Here is an 18379-nt window from a genome sequence, read left to right on the forward strand (position 1 = left end):
AACTCCTGCTCCTGTCTGTATCTCTGGTGATGACACTGGGTGATCCTCATGTCTTTGTGCTGGGTGTAGTTTAACAGTAAGGAAAGACAGACGAAAAAGCTCCTCTAGTTCATGAACTCCCTGTACTTTGAAAGTGTGCAACATTTTTTTTACAGGTTTGTCCCTGCGAGCCCATCTGATGGCCTCTTCTGCACATATGAGCTTAGGGCCCCTCACCCACCAAGGCGAGAAGTGGGTCGTCCTCCATGTGACTGCAAAGCTCAGGCTGACCTGCCCACTCTGTTATGGACTATGTCTAGCCCATATTATTCTACTTTAAGTATTCCATTTAAACTTCACAATGATTCCATGAGGCTGTTAGGATCTTTACTTGCATTTTCAAATGAGGAAACAGGTTCAGCCGGGTAAAGATAGTAGCTTGAGGTCACATAGCTAGTGAGTGACAGAGTCTACACAGTGATTCTTGCCCTGGCTGCTCTCACTTGAGATTTTAATGGATAATAATGCCTGGGAACCAGAGATTCTGGTTCGGCTGGGAGAAAGTGGTGGACATAATTGGGTATTTTTTAAAAGTTATCACTGTTGCTATTAGTAGTAGTAGTAGTAGTAGTAGTAGCAGTAGTACTATTATATTATTATACTTATTATGGAGATTTTCAAACATACCCAGAGGTAGAGAGAATGTATAACAGACTCCCAGAAACCCATCACTCAGCCTTAGCAGTTATCAATTCATGGCCAATCTTGTTTCCTTTCTACCCCCTCCAACTTGCCTCCCCCTGCCACCATTATTTTGAAGTGAATACAGATATCATTTCACCTCTTCAGGCATTTGTCTCTTCCAGCAGGGATCTGAACCTACACCAGGCCTGACTCCTAATCCAGTATTTATTCTGCTGCCCTGCCTCAGTTGAGGCTCAGTGAGGTTTAAGGACATTGCTCTAAATTCAGTTAGTGCTCAGTGCTGGATTTAAACCCATTTCTTCAGACCCAGAACCCAAGCACCTCATTCTACCCTGTGCTGGGGTCCCCCAAAGTCCCAGAAATACTAAGCCCTCTGGCCCAGTATGACCCCAGGGTGAACCCTGGGGGTCTGGGCTGCAAAACACTCTTGAGCCCATGGCGGGGACACTGACAGCATAAGGGGCATTCTGAGAGTGAGAACAGCTTTAAACTACATGGTGCCATGGAAAGAGCATGAATTTGGAGTCAGGCTGATCTTACTCAAACTTTAGGTCCACCACTGGTTCAACGTTATGACTCAGTTTCTTTGGGCCTCAAGTTTTCTCATTTGTAAAATAGGAACATTGATACTAACCTAATGTGATTGTTGTGAGACTCAAATGCAATAATAAATGTGAAAATGCCCAACCTCCTGTCTGGCCTAAAGCACTCTTAGTAAAAGCAGATTTCTTTCCCTGCTTTCATCCCAAAGTCATGTTTCATTACGACCAGCCCTCTTGCTTAAGAACTGTGGCTCCCTGTGCTCCACCGGCTCAAATAATTAACTGTGGCTCCCTGCGGTCCCCTAGCTGGAATTCTCACTCCACCACCTGAACTTCAGAATGCCTATAGTCACTGCTCATCTTCTGATCTGGCCCCTCTTTGCCAGTCCTCACCCTCTGCCTGCCAGCTGGCTCTCCAACACTTTGCTGGGTTATGGTTCATCACAGACCCCTTCCCTGGAATGACTTCCTCCCCCCACCCTGGAATGACTTCCTCCCCCCACTTCAAATCTCTGTTAGGACTCATCTCTTCCAGGAAGCCCTTCAGGCCTTTCCCCAACCACACATTAATCTTGCCCTCACTTTGTGTTCCCTGATCCAAAGGCAGAAAGTAGAGGTATAAAGGTCACTGGATGAGGGATGAGGACACTTGGCTTTGAGAGGTGCCTCTTCATAGTTGTGTGACCATGGACAAGTTCCTTATGGCCTCTGTGAAACTCGTTTTCGAAACTGATACAGGATTGTGCATACCATGGGTGAGAAGAACATTTACCAGCAGTAATGTTAATAATTAGCATTTATTGCACACTTACTCTCAGGCACTCACCTTTATCCTACTACTATTGCTGTCCTCATTTTACAGGTGAGGAAACTGAGGACTAGAAAGAAGTGACATGTCTGTGCTCCAGGGCTCAAGTCCATCATCACGGCACTCCATGCTATGCTAGTGCTAGTCCCAGGCCTGGGATCTTCCTCTTCAGCCTTCTTTTCCTAATTACCAGCAACTCAAAACTGCTTCAAATCCCCAGCCAGTGCCATCTCCTGGAAGCCCCCTGGGTCTTTCCCATTGCATTCAGTGCCCTTCTCTTTGCCTCTCTAGCACCTGTCCATCCCACCACCAACTCTCTTCACATTCTCCTGACAGCTTGGACTTGAGGGAGAAGGGAAAGAAAAGAAGGATGAGAGGGGGAAATAGAGAAGACAGAGAAAAATAAAAAACAAATGGCAGAAGGGAGGAAAGATGCAAAAGAATTAGGCCCTCCTGGGCTAGATGACTCTTGCAAAGGCAGCAGGAGGAAAAGTAGCTGTGGCCTTACAGGAACTGTGTGTGTCTTTGCCCTTGGCACAAGACTCCACACTGAGTGAGCTTCCAAGCCTCAGTTAGAGATTGCAATTGCTAACGATAACAAAGGCCTTACATAGTGGCCAGAAAAAGAGAAATGTTATCTACTCTCAGTCTGGAGGTGGGAAGCCCAGTATAAGAATGGCCCTTAGCCATCAAGTTCGCCTGTCTTCGGCTGTGGCAGCCCAACTGGGAAGCCTTCATCCCCACACCACCTCTGAGCCTGAGATGATGCTTGAGCTCAGCTATCACAATCTCATGACAAACAACAGGAAGTAGGAATGAAAAGAGGTCAAAGGGTCCCCTCCCTTTCAGTGAGTCTTTCTGGAATCCACACACAGATCTTCAACTTATACTTTATTGAGTAGAACTTTGTCACATGTCCATGCTTAGCTGCAAGGGAGTCTGGGAAATGTAATGTTTGGCTGGGCATACTGTCTAAATAAATTCAGAGTTCTGTAATTCAGGGTAGCAAGTAGGATGGAAGTTGGAATAGAACATCAGCAGACTCCCCTGCAATCCAAAGAGGGGGGTCACCCAGAACCAGAGTCAGAAGAGAGCTTTCTTGTTGGTGGCCATCCTAGATGGTGACTTCTACTTTCAGATCACAGATTCTTATTCATAAAGTGGGCAGGGGTGGTACTTGATAAGCCCTCAGAAGTTGTAGTTCAAGTCTGGTGGGGTTTATTCCTTTTAGGTGCCTAGAGTTGTATACTATAATGATTTAGAGTAGACCTTGTCAAAAGTATTTTTTACCCCTGTAAAGAACTTTGGCTAGAGACCCATTAATTTTGACCCTGCCCCACACACACAACACCAAGCCAGAAAGATGTGATTGTCTTTAAAAAACAAAAACAAAGAACAACTGGGTGGAAAGAGAATAGCACTGCAAACGTACCTCCCACCCCCTTCCATGCTACTGATAAAAAACCAAATACAGCCTCCAACTCAAAACAGAGGCAGACTGATGCTCAGTCAACTTTGCACTGACCTTCCCTTAAGTAATTATGGTATAACACCAGAAACCTAAAAGAAACAAAATACAACCCAAAAGAACACAAATGGTATCAGTGAACCACAGCAACAGCTGAGTGAGTTGTAATCATGTCTCCTACAGAGACTGACTCTCAGGGCCAACCAGGGCTGGGTCCAGGAGGAAATAGGCAGGGAGAATGAGACCTGGAGAAGGGAAGAGATTCTTCGGTTTGGAAGGGGTAAAGAGAAAGCAGTACTGGGGATGCATGAATGTGAACCTTTTGTTTGCCCCATTGCTGGAAGCTTCCTCAGCCTAGGTCTCAATAGAGAGAGACATTTCAGAGTCCTTGGCTAACCTCTCCGTGTGTCTCTCTGTGTCTCTGTCATTTTTCTTTCACATGCTCCATAAACATCTCTCCCCCACATCCTCCAGGGGCAATTCCTGTGGTGTGGGAATTCTACACTCTCCGAGTCACTAGTTCTTAAGCTTTTTGTGGGTTGAGAGAAAGATGCAGAAACACAGCCTTTTTTAAGAATCTGATAAAAGCTACAGTCCCTCTTTAGAGAAGTAAGTACACATACTCAACATCAGAAAAATAATTTCGGGTAGTTCATGGACCCACAGATTTAAAATCCTTGATCTTGAAGGAAGTCCAAGATTAAATATTAAAAGAGCATTCCCTTGGGAATGCCCTGAGGGCCTCTGGGTTTTCCTTCCTAAACTATTCTGACCAAGGCAACATTCCAACTAGTCTGTGTGATTAACTGCAATAAAGAAATTTATGTCAGCCTACCACAGGCCAGTGTGAACCTGTGTAGCCTTCACAAGAACTCTGTGAAGTAGGCATTATCAATAGCCCCACTTTATAAATGAAGAAACTGAGGCACAGAGAGGTGAGACGAATTGTCTGAAGTCACAAAGCCAGGAGGTGGCAGAGCTGGGATTCTGCCAAAGGCTGTTAGACTCCAGGGCCATTGTTTTTGTACTTTTTGTCACTGGGTAGTGGCCTTTACTTCTCTTTAAACTGAAGAAGTCCTGTACATTGACCTGCCTTTCTCCCCCAGCGCAGCAGTCAGGCCCCACCCAGTGGTGTGCTGGAATCAGTTCACACCAGGTCACAACAGCCAATTGTGCACATCTCTTCCCAACTATTCCCTCTGGGTGTCATGTTGATAGCTTGAAATTAGCATGTGGGGAGCAGTATTTATATCATAGCAACTGGCAAACACTACAGGTCTTTTTCCCCCAGGGAACTGTTAAACAGTCACCAGCACACCACTGGGCCCACCTGTCCTAGGCCCACTCAGATAGCTGTAACCTATACATCCAGCGTCCCAGGTCCTGAGTCCATGAGAATGAACTTCCTCCCTGCCAGTGAGGAGGATGTGGACATGGTCTGCTGCTCCAGGCTTAGTGTGAGGGCTATTTCAGGAGAGGGCAGCCTCCCTCTCTGATCCTACTGTGTGAAGGCCAAAGTCCAACTGCTCTTGGTACCTTCCAGCCCCTAGAAACCAAGCCTAGTCATCTGGGAGCTAGACCCCTTCTCCCACACAAGTCCAGATCTTTTACACCAGACAGCCTGACCACTGTGGGATGTTTCTTGCAGCCCAGCAGATGTGGGTGAGCCCTTGGTGCCTAGAAGCTTCTGCAGCCTGCCCAGCTCTGTACCCCTGACAGTGTACCCTTGGCTGTTGACGCTAGACAGCCAGATCCGGGTTAACTCCACCCATCTAGGGTAAGCCACAGGCACTGAGCCCCTCCCTCCAGCCACACCAGACACAAAGCAGCCCTGCTCCTTCTCTACCACCTTCTGGGAGCACCCGGAAAACTTCCCTGTTGGGGCCAAACCAGTGGTGACAATGCACATTCTTTGACCTTTGTCCATTGAGGAAACCTTTCCAGTACCAAGGATTCCAGTGGGCCAGGCCTAGAGTGGAGACTTCCCTGGTGCTCACCCATCAGGCAGTCTCAGGCCACAGGAAAGAAATCAGATTATTATTACTACCATTAGTGAGCATTTTCCTTATGCTGAGAGCTTTACATTTCTTTATGTTATCCTTTTAATCACTACAAGATCTCTAGGAGGTAAGTACTATGCTAGTCTTATGTTATAAAAGAGAAACTGAGGTTCAGAGAAGTTAGGTAACAGGCCTAAAGTCACACAGCTAACAAGAGGTAGGCTGAAATCTAAGGCTAGAGCTGTCTCATTCCAAAGCCATGCCTTTAAAACCTGTGTACTTCAAATCACAGGTACTGCTCTCAGAGCTGACACAGAGTCTGTGGCTGCTCCTGCCCCAGGCCCTGGGGAAGTGTGGAAAGGGCCACTCTTGTCTCCCGTGGGGTTCCCTGAGGAAGTCCCCAAGGTGAGGGGGAAGACAACCTTGCTCATCTGTGGCAAAACTGCTGCCCAGCCAGAGTGGTGATCCTCCAGAAGTGGAAAGTGAGTGTTATTGGCAAAGACATAATGAGGACCTGCTGCATACCCAGCATTCTGTCAGGCATGGAGGCATGGTCTCCTCCCTCAAATAACTTACTGTCTAGTCCAGTGGGACATGGAAATAACTGTTGCCTGAAGGCAGACTGAGGTAAGGGCTATAATCAGTGGAGGCACAGAATTAATTCTGATAGAGGGATGTGGAAATCATTGGGGAGGAGGCGGCACTTGACCTGGGCCTGGACAATGAGTAGGCATTTGATGGGTGGAAAATGGGGGGTTGGGGAAACCAGGAGAAGGGACAAGCTGGATCAAAGGTATGGAGACAGGACAGCCCATGAGGGTGTTTGGTAGGGATGTGACTACCGCAGAGTGGATGGGAATGTGGTGGGAACAGATGGTGTCCCATTATTTGATAAGCAATAGGGAGCCATCAGAGGTCTTTGAGCAGAGAAGCACTATAATGGGATGGAACAATGAGAGACTGAAAATAAGGAGACAAGTCCAGAGGTCAGGTGGGTTAGACAGGAGAAGAGAGCTAGAAGCAGGTGAGAAGTTGCAGGACAGGCAAAGCAAGGAGAATTCCAGGGGAACAGTGAGGAAACAGAATGGCCTGGACTCAGGTAAAGATCAGGGGCTGGGAAGGAAAGGGAAGGCAATACGATCGTGAGGTCTTCAGCTATGGTGTTGGGTTATACTGTTGTGTGCAAGGAAAAAGGGAAGCAAAAATAGGTGTATGGATGGAGGGCTAACCCAGAGTCCCTCACATCCAGGTACCTGGAAGAAATTCAAGGGGAGAGCAGGCTTTGGGAGGGAGATGCAGAGTGTGGAGTTTGTAGGGACTGCCTTTCAGATGCCTGTAGCAGGTCAGGGCTGGAGGTACAAATTTGGGAGTTGTAAGCAGAGAAGAGAGAGCTGAAACCAGGGGTGTGAGGGGTATGTACCCAGGGTGAGAAAATAGAAAAACATAGACCAAGGGTGGAGTCTGAACCTCATGAGGAAGGCTGGTGAGGAACAGTTGTCTCACCTACGGTATTTTCCAAAGATCGTGGCACCAATATATCCTATCCCATACACTCTTCTTAAACTGTGAAGCTGACATTCCTCCCTCAGCAGGTGGAGTTACTTTCCCTTCCCTTGGATCTGGGCAGGCCTGGGATCAGAGCAGCAGCAATGTTATGTGACTTGCCAGGCTGCCAGGACAGGTGGTACCACCTCCGCTAGGGAGGCGCAGCCCTGGAGCCCTGTGCTGTGAGGAAGCCAAGGGGCCCCATGGACAGGCCGTGTGTGGGTGTTCTGGCGACAGCCCTGGCTGAAGTCCTAGCCAGCTGCGGCATCAATACCAGCATGGAGAGACGAGGCTCAGCTGACTGCAGCCCCCAGCTGACCCTGAGTGGAGCAGAGACGAGCCCACCCCACAGAGGCCCACCCAAATTGCTGATTCAGGAACAAAATGAATGTTATTGTTTTAAGCCAGTAAATGTTGGAGTCTGTTTCTTATGACAATAGGTACTGATACAGGACAGAATCCCTTTTGCCATCCTAAGAGAATGACCCAAACTATACAGAATATGGGTGATCCTGGGTTGACCTTGCCCATCCCCATACTCTCTTCCTGTTTGTCCCCTGCTTATCTCTTCTCCACCATGACATGTCCTTTTTTCTGTGCTCCAGGCCCCTGGTCTGCTGTTTCACCAGCCTCCAGATCCCCAGATGACTGCCTCTCTGGTCCCCTTCAGGCCTGGGCCCTTGGCTTGGCCCCAAAGCCTACCTGGCAAAGGACGATCCCAGGCTGTCTGCCTTCCCCGTCTCCATCCCCAGAGGCCAGAGAGGGGAAGGAAAGTACAAGGTGTCTGAACACGAGGGATGGAAAGGTCTCGTGTTCCCTTTAATATGTTAATTTCTCCTTAGGATATTTGTGTAAGGAACAAACATCAAACTTGGAGAGACAATGGAATGAGGGTCAGAAGAGGTAGACCAGGGGACAAGAGGCACCATACCCTGGGGAGACAAGGGCTCTATGCCTCAGAGGAGACATGGCTCCAGTGCCAGAAGCCCTCAACAAGGCAATGGGGGCAGGGGGCTTTACTAGAGGGGTGGGCATGGATGCACTGCCAGAGCATTATTGGGGTATATTGTGAAATGTTTACCATAACCAAGTTAATTAATACATAGTTACCATGTCGGGGTGGGGAGAGGTGAAAACATTTAAGATCTACTTTCTTACCAAATTTCAAGTATATAATACAGTATTATTGACTATAATCACTCTGCTATATATTCAATTCCCAGGACCCTTTGATCAACATCTCCCCATTTTTCCTACCCTCTAGTTCCAGGCAACCAGCATTCTACCCTTTGCTTCTCTATAAGTTTGACTGTTTTAGATTTTAGATAAGTGGTATCACATAGTATTTTTCCTGTTCATCTGGCTTATTTCACTTAGCATATTGTCCCCCAGGTACATCTGTGTTGTTGCAAATAGTAGGATTTCCTTCTCTTTTGTGGCTGAATAATATTCTACACTGTGGGCAGCGGGGGTGGTGAGGGGGGGGTGTATCACATTTTCTTTATCCACTCATCCATCCATGGACACACAGGTTGATTCCGTATCTTGGTTACTGTGAAAAATGCTGCAGGGAACGTGAGTGTGCAGGTATCTTTTAGAGATACTGGATTTCTTTCTTTCTTTCAGATATATACCCAGAAGTAGGATTGCTGGCTCATATGGTAGTTCTATCTTTAATCTTTGGAGGAACCTCTATACTGTTTTCCATAATGTTTGCACCAGTTTACATTTCCACCAAAAGTGTATAAGAGTTCTCTTTTCTCCATACCCTCACCAACATTTGTTATCTCATGATTTTGGCAACAGCTATCCTAATAGGTATGAGGTGATATCTCATCGTGGTGTTGATTTGCCTTTTCCTGATGATTAGTGATATCGAGCACCTTTCCACATACCTGTTGGACATCTGTATGTCTTCTTGGGAAAAATGTCTATTCAGATCTTTTGTCCATTTTTAAACAGGTTGTTTTTTGCTACTGGGTTGTATGAGTTCCTTATATATTTTGGATATGAACCCTATCAGATGCATGGTTTGCAAATATTTTCTCCCATTCTGTAAGTTGCCTTTTCATTTTGTTGTTTTCTTTGCTGTACAGAAACTTTTTAATTTGACATAATCCCACTTGCCTATTTTTGCTTTTATTGCCTGTGCTTTGGTGTCATATCAAAGAAAATCACAAATATCAATGTCAAGGACTTTTTTCTTATGCAGGGGTTTATGGTATCAGGTCTTAAGTTTAAGTCTTTAGTTAATTTTTGTGTACGATATAAGATACGTCAATTTCTTCAGTGTTTATCCCTTTGTCTGACATCAAATGCTACACATCCTGGGACTGTGGCCAAAGTACCCCCATCTATGCAACCTAAGAGTTCAGTACTAAAAACAATGCTTACCAGGGCAAGGGTCTGGCCATTGATCAAATAGCCAGGATGCTGATTAACTAATAGATCAATTAGCAGCTGACAGACAGCCGGGATCAGTGATTGATGGACAGACAAACAGCTTGACTGGCTAAGAACAAGGTTTGCATCCTATGTATCTTTATCCCAACCAACACTTAGCACAGGGCCTAGCTCAAAACAGAAACTCAATAAACGGCTGCCCTGAGTCAATATGGCCCACCTGACATCAAGAGAGGCTGGAAAATGTAGTCTTAATTTTACTGAAATTAATTACAAATCAGGGTTCTAGTATAGGAAACAAACAGGAGAATGGAATCTGGACGGCCGCTAGCGATCTCTGCTCTAAGGACACAATGGTGAGTTCTGGTTAAGGGATGCAGACAGCGGAGGGACACATCTCAAGTTCACAGGTGAAACTGCAGAGAGCTTTGGAATTTTGGAGTTACCTCGTCTGAAGAACCTTCTGTGGGGCTCAATCTCTCCACTTGACACACTGATGTCCTAGGGAGATGCTGGGCTGAGAAGCAGAGGGAAGCCACCTTTCTCTTTGAAATGATTGCTTTCTATTTCCAAAGGTGTGGCCTCGAGGAAATACAGTCTGTCTGTCTTGATTCTGCTCATCACAAAATCTTAACAAAGTTCCCATTCAAGACCTGGCCTCAGTGCTCCTAAGTACTGTGGATCCTAAATTCTTTGCAGACACAGTCCACTCAGGATCACAGACTTCAGTTCAGGATTAAGCAGCAGAAAGTCTGAAAATTCTCCCTCCTTGCACCCTTTGCTGAAATGGCCTCACCCTTAGACAAATGGTTAGTGTATAGGTACTATGCCAAGCTCTGGGCCACACTGCCTGTGTTCAGATACCAGGCTGACTCTGTGACCTTGGGCATGTCACATAATCTCTGCCTGAGCCTCAGTTTCCTCACCTATAACATGGGATGAGAATAATAATGCCAACCTCAAAAGGGTATGTCAGTGGTGAGAACAAGACCTCATCATGGTTAAGAACTCAAAAATCTCTTAGGTGTTACTAGAAATGTAGACAGTCACCTCAGGCCTGTGTTTTCTGCCTCCCCAGCTTTTTGAGGGGTAAACAGCCATGTCTTTTCCATCTCATGCTATCTCCTCCCTCTCTGCCATGCACAGAGTAGAGAATCTTACTGCTGGCTCAGTCTGGTGTGGAGTTCACATGGAGTGAACAGGCATGGGGTTTACACACTTCTCTTCCAATCCAGGTACCAGGTGCTCTCCTCTCTTCCCTCCGCTTCAGCCACATCTCTCCCAGAGGCACTGAGGTGGCGGGTGCTGCGCTGTGGCTGTGTGGGGTCTACCCCCACCCATCCTACTCTGAAGACCCTTAGCAGGGTTGAAGGCGTAACGCACAGGCCCCCTTACATACCTTGCATTCAGATCACCCCTCTCCCAGAGCAAAGGATAACAGGGTAAAAGTAAAATTTGCTCCCAAGCTTCCCTCTGGTTCCTTGACTGTCACTTTTCTGCGTATTTATGGTAATCATCCCTGCAACAAAAACAGTGGCTTCACTGTCTAAATAATAAGGTAATTTGTTACAGCTAATTACTCAAGGACTTCCTTAATCTCAATTAAAAGATATGAGAGGATTCCTGCCCCCTCTCATTCCAGTGTTCCTGAAGATCCCCCTAATGTATTCTGGATCACAGATCAGTGGGGCGCCAAGAAAGGTCCGTGCTGGGCAGAACTGCTAAAATCCATCCCAGCAAGGCGAAGCAGTGATTTATTGTGACATGGAATGTGGGACATTTCCCCAGCTTTTGTGATTGTGGTAATGAAGCTGTAAACCAAATAGCATGAAATGAGGCAAGGCCTTACAATTTAATCAGCTCGTAAACAGATCTACTGCATCAAGCAAATGACATTATTATCCATCCGAAGTAAATCATGCTAATCTCGGGAGATAAAATCAACATCGTTAATGGTCACATGTCATATTCATCAACACTAAACCATCCCCTTTGACAGATTAATCCTAACTACAGCTCCCAGGATGTATGGTAATAGGGCTTGTAGCATGCATTTCACTCCGTGCCAGGCTAACCAGCACTCTTAGGCTGCTATTACAAATAATTTTTTTATTGATTTACATATTTTAAAATGCATTTAAGGTGAGGCGCCATTAAAAACCCTGTCACCCACCTATATTTCTTCCCTACATTCCCAGACTTTATTAATAGGAACGGGAAGACAAACGCAGTAAGCCTTATAAATACTCTGTTTAGGGCACTGTTAGGGGTAATTAAGATGGGGACTGGCATTTTTTTGGGTGGAGGAACAAGTGAGAAGAAGAAGGGGTGACAGGAAAAAGGGACCCTCTTGCAGTTCAGGGATAAAAAGAAACTGCAGCATCCTCTGCTTCCTGTGTTCCCTGGCGGTGCCAGGAAGAAGGGGAACCAATTCTCCTCCAGATCTGTGCCTGGACCTTTCCTCTCCCCCATGCTCCCACATTCTACCTCCACCCTGTTGACTCAGCCTTATGGTATGTGCATCTGGGCTTGTGTTTTGGTCATTGTATCCTGCCTGCTGACTTCAAAAGCCAAATGTATTTATTTATCATGAGGCTGACCTAGGATGAATGCTCCTGGAAAAGTGTCCACTATTCAAAATGTCACTTCCCCTCAACAGGCTGTGTGTTACATTGACAGGCATACTTTCCGAGGCCCCTGAGTGACGAGGATAGATGGAGGGCTGCCATAGCAGCTGGCACTGCTGCCTGGGCTGAGTGGGTGAGTCGCTGCCCGAATTGTCTACACCCTCTCCTGGAGGCACAGCAGCAGGGGGAGCCAGGACTGTGACAGGAGATGCACCATGGAGACTTTCAGGGAGGCATTTCGCAGTGACCAGCAGACAGAAGCCCGCCTTATCTCAGCAACCCTTCCGAGGGACACATTTGAGGGGCTTCCTGTCCACTTGTAGAGCCAAGGAGGGGCTGTGTAAAGCGGTCCCAGCACCACCATGGTAGACCTTGCAGTGCACAATGGCATTCAGTGCAACAATCCTGAGGTCGCCAGAGTCATACCCACATCAACCTGGATAGAAACCCAGGAAGATAAAGGATTTTGGAAGAAAACATGCCCAAACTAAGCTATTAAATTCAGCTGAAGCACTTCTCCTAGTTCACTGAAAAGACCCCACCTCAAAATATACACATATATAAGTGGACTGAGGTAAGATTCACTCCCAGATCATCCAAAGCAAGCTTTGTGTAGCCTTTCTCCTGCAGTGATTTATTTCAGAGATGGGGTGTTTGATAAGTACAGCAGGAGCCTGAAAAAGTTTCCAGCCCAGGTTTGTTCTGTAAAATTGCATGTATCGATTACACCAACTAATGAAATGATATAGAGTGTAAATTAACTTCAGGGTTTAGGCATCACTAAGTTCAAGTGTTTGAAATCCACTGAGCTATAAGAAATCTCTCAAGACTTTGTGTCTGGGGTTTTCCATAATTCTTACTGAGAGCCCTGGAGGCTGCCTGCTCTGTTGGGGGACAGAGAGGCGGAGGAAAGGCCTTTCCCTGGACCCTGGAGCTGCTTGATCAGAGTAGTATGGTTCAGGGCACTGGTTCGTAAACGTTAGCAGGAGTCAAAGCAGATAGGAGCTTGTTAAAACACAAATTGCTTATTATCCACAGAGATTCTTGTTCAGTAGGTCTGAGGTGAGGCCAGAGAATTTGCATTTCTAGCAAGTTCTCAGGTGGTACTGATGTTTCTGGCCCCATGGCCACACTTTGCAAACCAGGGTCTTGGGGCAGGAACATTTACACCAGGGAAGGGCAGAGGAGCGGGGATGGTTGTGTAGGTGGAGAGCACGGGCTGCCCAGGTACAGGTTACAAGCCCAGAGTCAGGCCATAGCAGGAAGCTAGGGCAAGAAAGAGGAAGTGAGGTCAGGAGAGGGACGTCCATGTCACTGAAGGCTTTCCTATTCCAAGGTTCTGTGACTCCAAGAGTGTAGGCGAGCAAAGCAGGCCTGAGGAGCCATGGTTCAGAACTGCAGAGGTCAAGACTGATCGCATCAAGTGTCCTGGAGACCAGAGGTGGCTGGACTCTAGCTCTGACTTGCTGGGTTTCTTGCAATCCAGTTGTTTCCCTCTCTGCTATTCTTCTCTCTTGCCTATTCTGCAAAAATGGAGTATTGCACTAAATTTCCTTTAAAATCCCTTTTATTTCTGATAGGTGTAAGGTTATACCAGTGTTTCCTAATCTTTGGAACCCTTGTTCTCCTTGAAAAGTGGGTTCCAAGATCAGATAAGTTTGAAAAACCTTTCACAATGTAAGCCCCCCCTTGGGTTTATAATTTACGTTTTCATATTAAAGGCTCTTCAGAGTCCTGAAGTGAGGAAACATATTTAATTTTATTTAAGCCAGCATTTCCCACACTTCTTTGACCACAGAACACTTAGAGCATCACTTAACACCTATTAGCATCACTAACACCTATTAATACTGAGGTTCTACAGAACACAGTTTGCAAAACAGTGGCCATGGCAAAAGGCAGGTGAATACGTCAGCATCTGAAGATGCTTTTTCCCCTGTGCCTAAAAGTGCAGGCTATTCCCCTTGGCTCCCAGTACCTTGGTGCCCCAGTATATTCAGCAAGCATTGATTGAGTGCCTGTCACATACCAAGGACTAGGCACTCAGCTAAGAGACAGATAGCTCCTTCCTCCAAGGAACTCCCTGGCTGGGTTGGCAGGAGAGAGCCTAGGTACTACTTTGGCCTGGCAAGGACCCTTAGAGATTCTAGCCAAGCTGGGATCTCTCCTTTTCCATGGGCTGATGTCAATTTGCCATTGGTGTCACTAGTAGATTTTCTCTGTTCAGTCTCACCTGCCTATAAAGCAAACAAACACATTCATTTGTTCCTTTCACAAAAATATACTAAGTGCATATTACTGTTGTGGGATACAGTAGAGAATAAAACAGACAAAAATTCCTGTCCTCAAGGAGTCTATATTACAATGGAGAAAAATAAGCAATGAATAAATAAAATACATGCATGTCAGATGGTAACAAGTGCTAAAGTGGAGAGGGGCTATGCAGTGTTGAGGGAGTTTTGCTATTTTAAACAGGGATGGGGATATCAGGAAAGGCCTGTAGACCTGTGTGTAAGAACCTGAAGGTGTGAGAGAGTGAGCCAAGTGAAAGAATGTCAAGGAATAGGGGGCTGCAGGTACAAAGGCCCTGGAGTGGGAGTGTGCCCATTGTATTTTACACTCAACTAGGAGACTGACACAGCTGGAGAAGATGAGAGAAGATGAGTAGCAGAAAAAAGTCAGAAGGATAACAGGGCCATAGCGTTAGACCCTGAGTGGGATGGGAAGCTTTTTGAGCAGAGAACATGACACAACATGACTTCGCTTTTAATAGAACTTAATGTGACACACACAGAGTCCCTGCGGAGAGCCAAAGAAGGTGATACCAGTTCAGGAAGCTGCAGGTTTCCTGGTGAGGGTCCAGTGGCTCTTCTGCTGGTGACCAAACCCATCCTGGTATGAGAGGATGGTGGAAAGGGTGTGGGGATAGAGGGAGGCAGGCAGATAGAGATGGGCAGAAAGCTTGGAAAGCCTAACTATTTTACATATGTATCATATTTCTACTTTGTGCCAAGCACTGTTTGTGGCCCATTTACCTAGATCCTCTTTATGAACTCTGAATTAACCATGTAAGGTAGGAAATCCCATCACTGCTTTGTATTTGAGAACCTTGTCAGTCAGAGGTGTTACCTGGCTTGCCAAGTCACACTGTTTACCAGTGGCAGAATCCAGGGCTTCCGAAGCCTCTCATTCCAGTGCTCTGTGTTGGGAACTGTATCTGGGACTCCCTTGCTCTCCAGGGAAGCACTTTCCAGACAAGTGAGCAACCCCAGTCCTTAGTGTTGACTCCAGATATCTTGTGGAGCCCCAGAGTCTGCAGAGTGAGTGTCTCAGGTTGGAAATAGACGCTGAAGCAAGGGTGAGCTGCGTGCAGGTTTACTGGGGTGTGCTCAGGAGACACACGTGTAAGGCAACTAGGAAGACAGCACTGGCATGAGGGGAAAACTGCCCCTCAATGTGGTTGCAAACAGAAACCTCAGCCCCTAAGCACAGAAGATTGGTCCGGGAATGCCTGGGGGTGCCTGGTTGACACCAGCTGCAAACTGGGCCAGTCACAGATGGCTGCAAGAACATGGGGTGGAGAACTGAGAAAGAAGTCAGTCTGGCTCTGGGTGTTAAATCAAGGACATGTAGTCTGGAAGCAACCATTTTCAGCCACCCAGCCTGAGGAGCAGGAAAAGAGGTTTGGCAGTGAGAGAAAAGACTGAAGCAGGTGCAGAGAAAGAGAGGGAGATAGCCCCATCCTGAAGCCCCGCCAAGCCCCAGGCCTTTCTTGATCCACACCCCAGTCCTTAGATGGAGACTGCGGACCAGGGAGCTGATTCAGTTCTCTCAGTGGAAGCTCAGAGTTCTCTGGATGCTGCCTCTGCTCCACTGGGGCTGGTCCCAATCCTCTCAGCATCTCCACCTCTGATCCTCCCACCTCCACACTGTCTCTGACCATTGTTTTCTTTCTTTCCCTGTGTCCATCTCCCTAAGCTTCTGAAAATCAAAAGCCAGGATAAGCCTTTTATTTCTTTTTGCTGTCCCATCTCTTCCCTGAGGGACCCAGCATAGAACAGGCTAGCTTGAAAGAAGACAGGGTTGGGGAGAGACTAAGAGAAAGAAATAGCCAAAATTGCTAAAAATTAATTAACAGTTCAAATGTATCTTAACATGAAACAACAGAAATTTTTAAATGTGTTTTTTTTTTCAAAAGCCCACCAGCCTCTGGATTGTGCTTACAAACACCTTCCCAGGTAAGTATCAATACTCTGTGAGGCCAGAATGTTAATGTCAAGAGCATTCATTCATTTGTGAGCCAGAATAGACAGCCAACTGTTTCTGTGAGAAAAATTATTGTCTTGCTTGCAGATTCTTTCCTGGCCTGCTGCCCAACAAAGGCAGGATGGCTATTCATTTGGATAAGTCTCGATTATCTTCTTAATTTTCATAAAGGGCAGTCAACCTGATAGTCCCCTAGATTGACTTAAAATGTTGTTTTTTAAATTTTTATCATTAAAAAATGTTATTATAAAAATGTTACAGTGGAGAGGCAGAGCCAACATGGCAGTGTGAGTAGGACAGTGGGAATCTCCTCCCAAAAACATATATATTTTTGAAAATACAACAAATACAACTAATCCTAAAAGAGAGACCAGAAGACACAGGACAATAGCCAGACTACGTGCGAAAGCCCAGCGCCTGGTGAAAGGGGTAGGATACAAGCCCTGGCCTGGCTGGACCCGAGCACCCCTCACCCCAGCTCCTGGTGGGAGGAGAGGAGTCGGAGCGGGGAGGGACAGGGAGCCCAGGACTGCTAAACACCCAGCCCCAGCCATCCGCACCAGAGCGCAGACACAGTGCATGCGTGGGGTCCTCGATACTAGGGAAACAGGGCAGCAGGACCAGTGAGCAGATCCCGAAGCTGATGCCCCTGTGACAAAGAAAAGTGAGTGCTTTTTGAAAGTCTTAAAGGGACAGGGACGCAACAGCTGGACGGAAACAACACAGGTCACAGTCCAGTAGCTGGAAATTACAGGGAAAACCGGGTGCACTAACTCCCTGGGCAACAGCTCTGAGACCCCTCACGGAGGTAAACAGCCAAACAGCCCCCGTCCATTACCCCTCCGGGCTTGGTGAAAGCAGAGCAGCAGCCTAAGGCAGGCCCCGCCCTCAGAAAGGGAGCTTCCTCCATACCCGCCGGGCAAGACACAAAGACCCAGTCTACATGCAATTACCCAACACAAGCCACTAGGGGTCGCAGTTGTCCCAGTAAAGAAAGGCCAGTAGCAAGTGGAAAGTTTGGCCCCCCCCCAGCTGACAGTCAATAGCACCTATCAACATGAAAAGGCAAAAAAATATGATCCAGACAAGACTAACCCAGACAGCTTCGGCATCTGCTACATCTTCCCCTGAGAAGGAACCTGGGGAGATAGATTTAACCAGTCTTCCGGAAAAAGAATTCAAAACAAAAGTCATAACCATCCTGATGGACTCGCAGAGAAATATGCAAGAACTAAGGAAGGAGAATACAGAAATAAAACAAGCTCTGGAAGGACTTCAAAACAGAATGGACAAGATGCAAGAGACCATTAATGGACTAGAAAACAGAGAACAGGAACACAGAGAAGCTGATGCAGAGAGAGATAAAAGGATCTCCAGGAATGAAAGAATTCTAAGAGAGCTGAGTGACCAATTGAAACGGAACAATATCCGCATTATAGGGGTACCAAAAGAAGAAGAGACAGAAAAAGGGATAGAAAGTGTCTTTGAAGAAATAATTGCTGAAAACTTCCCCAAACTAGGGGAGGAAATGGCCTTTCAGACCACAGAGGTACAAAGAAATCCCATGACAAAGGATCCAAGGAGGGCAACACCAAGACACATAATAATTAAAATGGCAAAGATCAAAGACAAGGACAAAGTATTAAAGGCAGCCAGAGAGAAAAAAAAGGTTACCTACAAAGGAAAACCCATCAGGCTATCATCAGACTTCTCAACAGAAACCCTACAGGCTAGAAGAGAATGGCATGATATACTTAATGCAATGAAACAGAAGGGCCTCAAACCAAGACTACTGTATCCAGCACGATTATCATTTAAATATGAAGGAGGAATTAAACAATTCCCAGACAAGCAAAAGTTGGGGGAATTTGCCTCCAACAAACCACCTCTACAGGGCATCTTACAGGGACTGCTCTAGATGGGAGCACTTCTAAAAAGAGCACAGAACAAAACACCCAACATATGAAGAAGGGAGGAGGAGGAATAAGAAGGAAGAGAAATAAAGAATCATCAGACCGTGTTTATAATAGCTCAAC

This window comes from Manis javanica, chromosome 7 (assembly GCF_040802235.1).
Source record: "Manis javanica isolate MJ-LG chromosome 7, MJ_LKY, whole genome shotgun sequence".
NCBI classification, from domain to species: domain Eukaryota; kingdom Metazoa; phylum Chordata; class Mammalia; order Pholidota; family Manidae; genus Manis; species Manis javanica.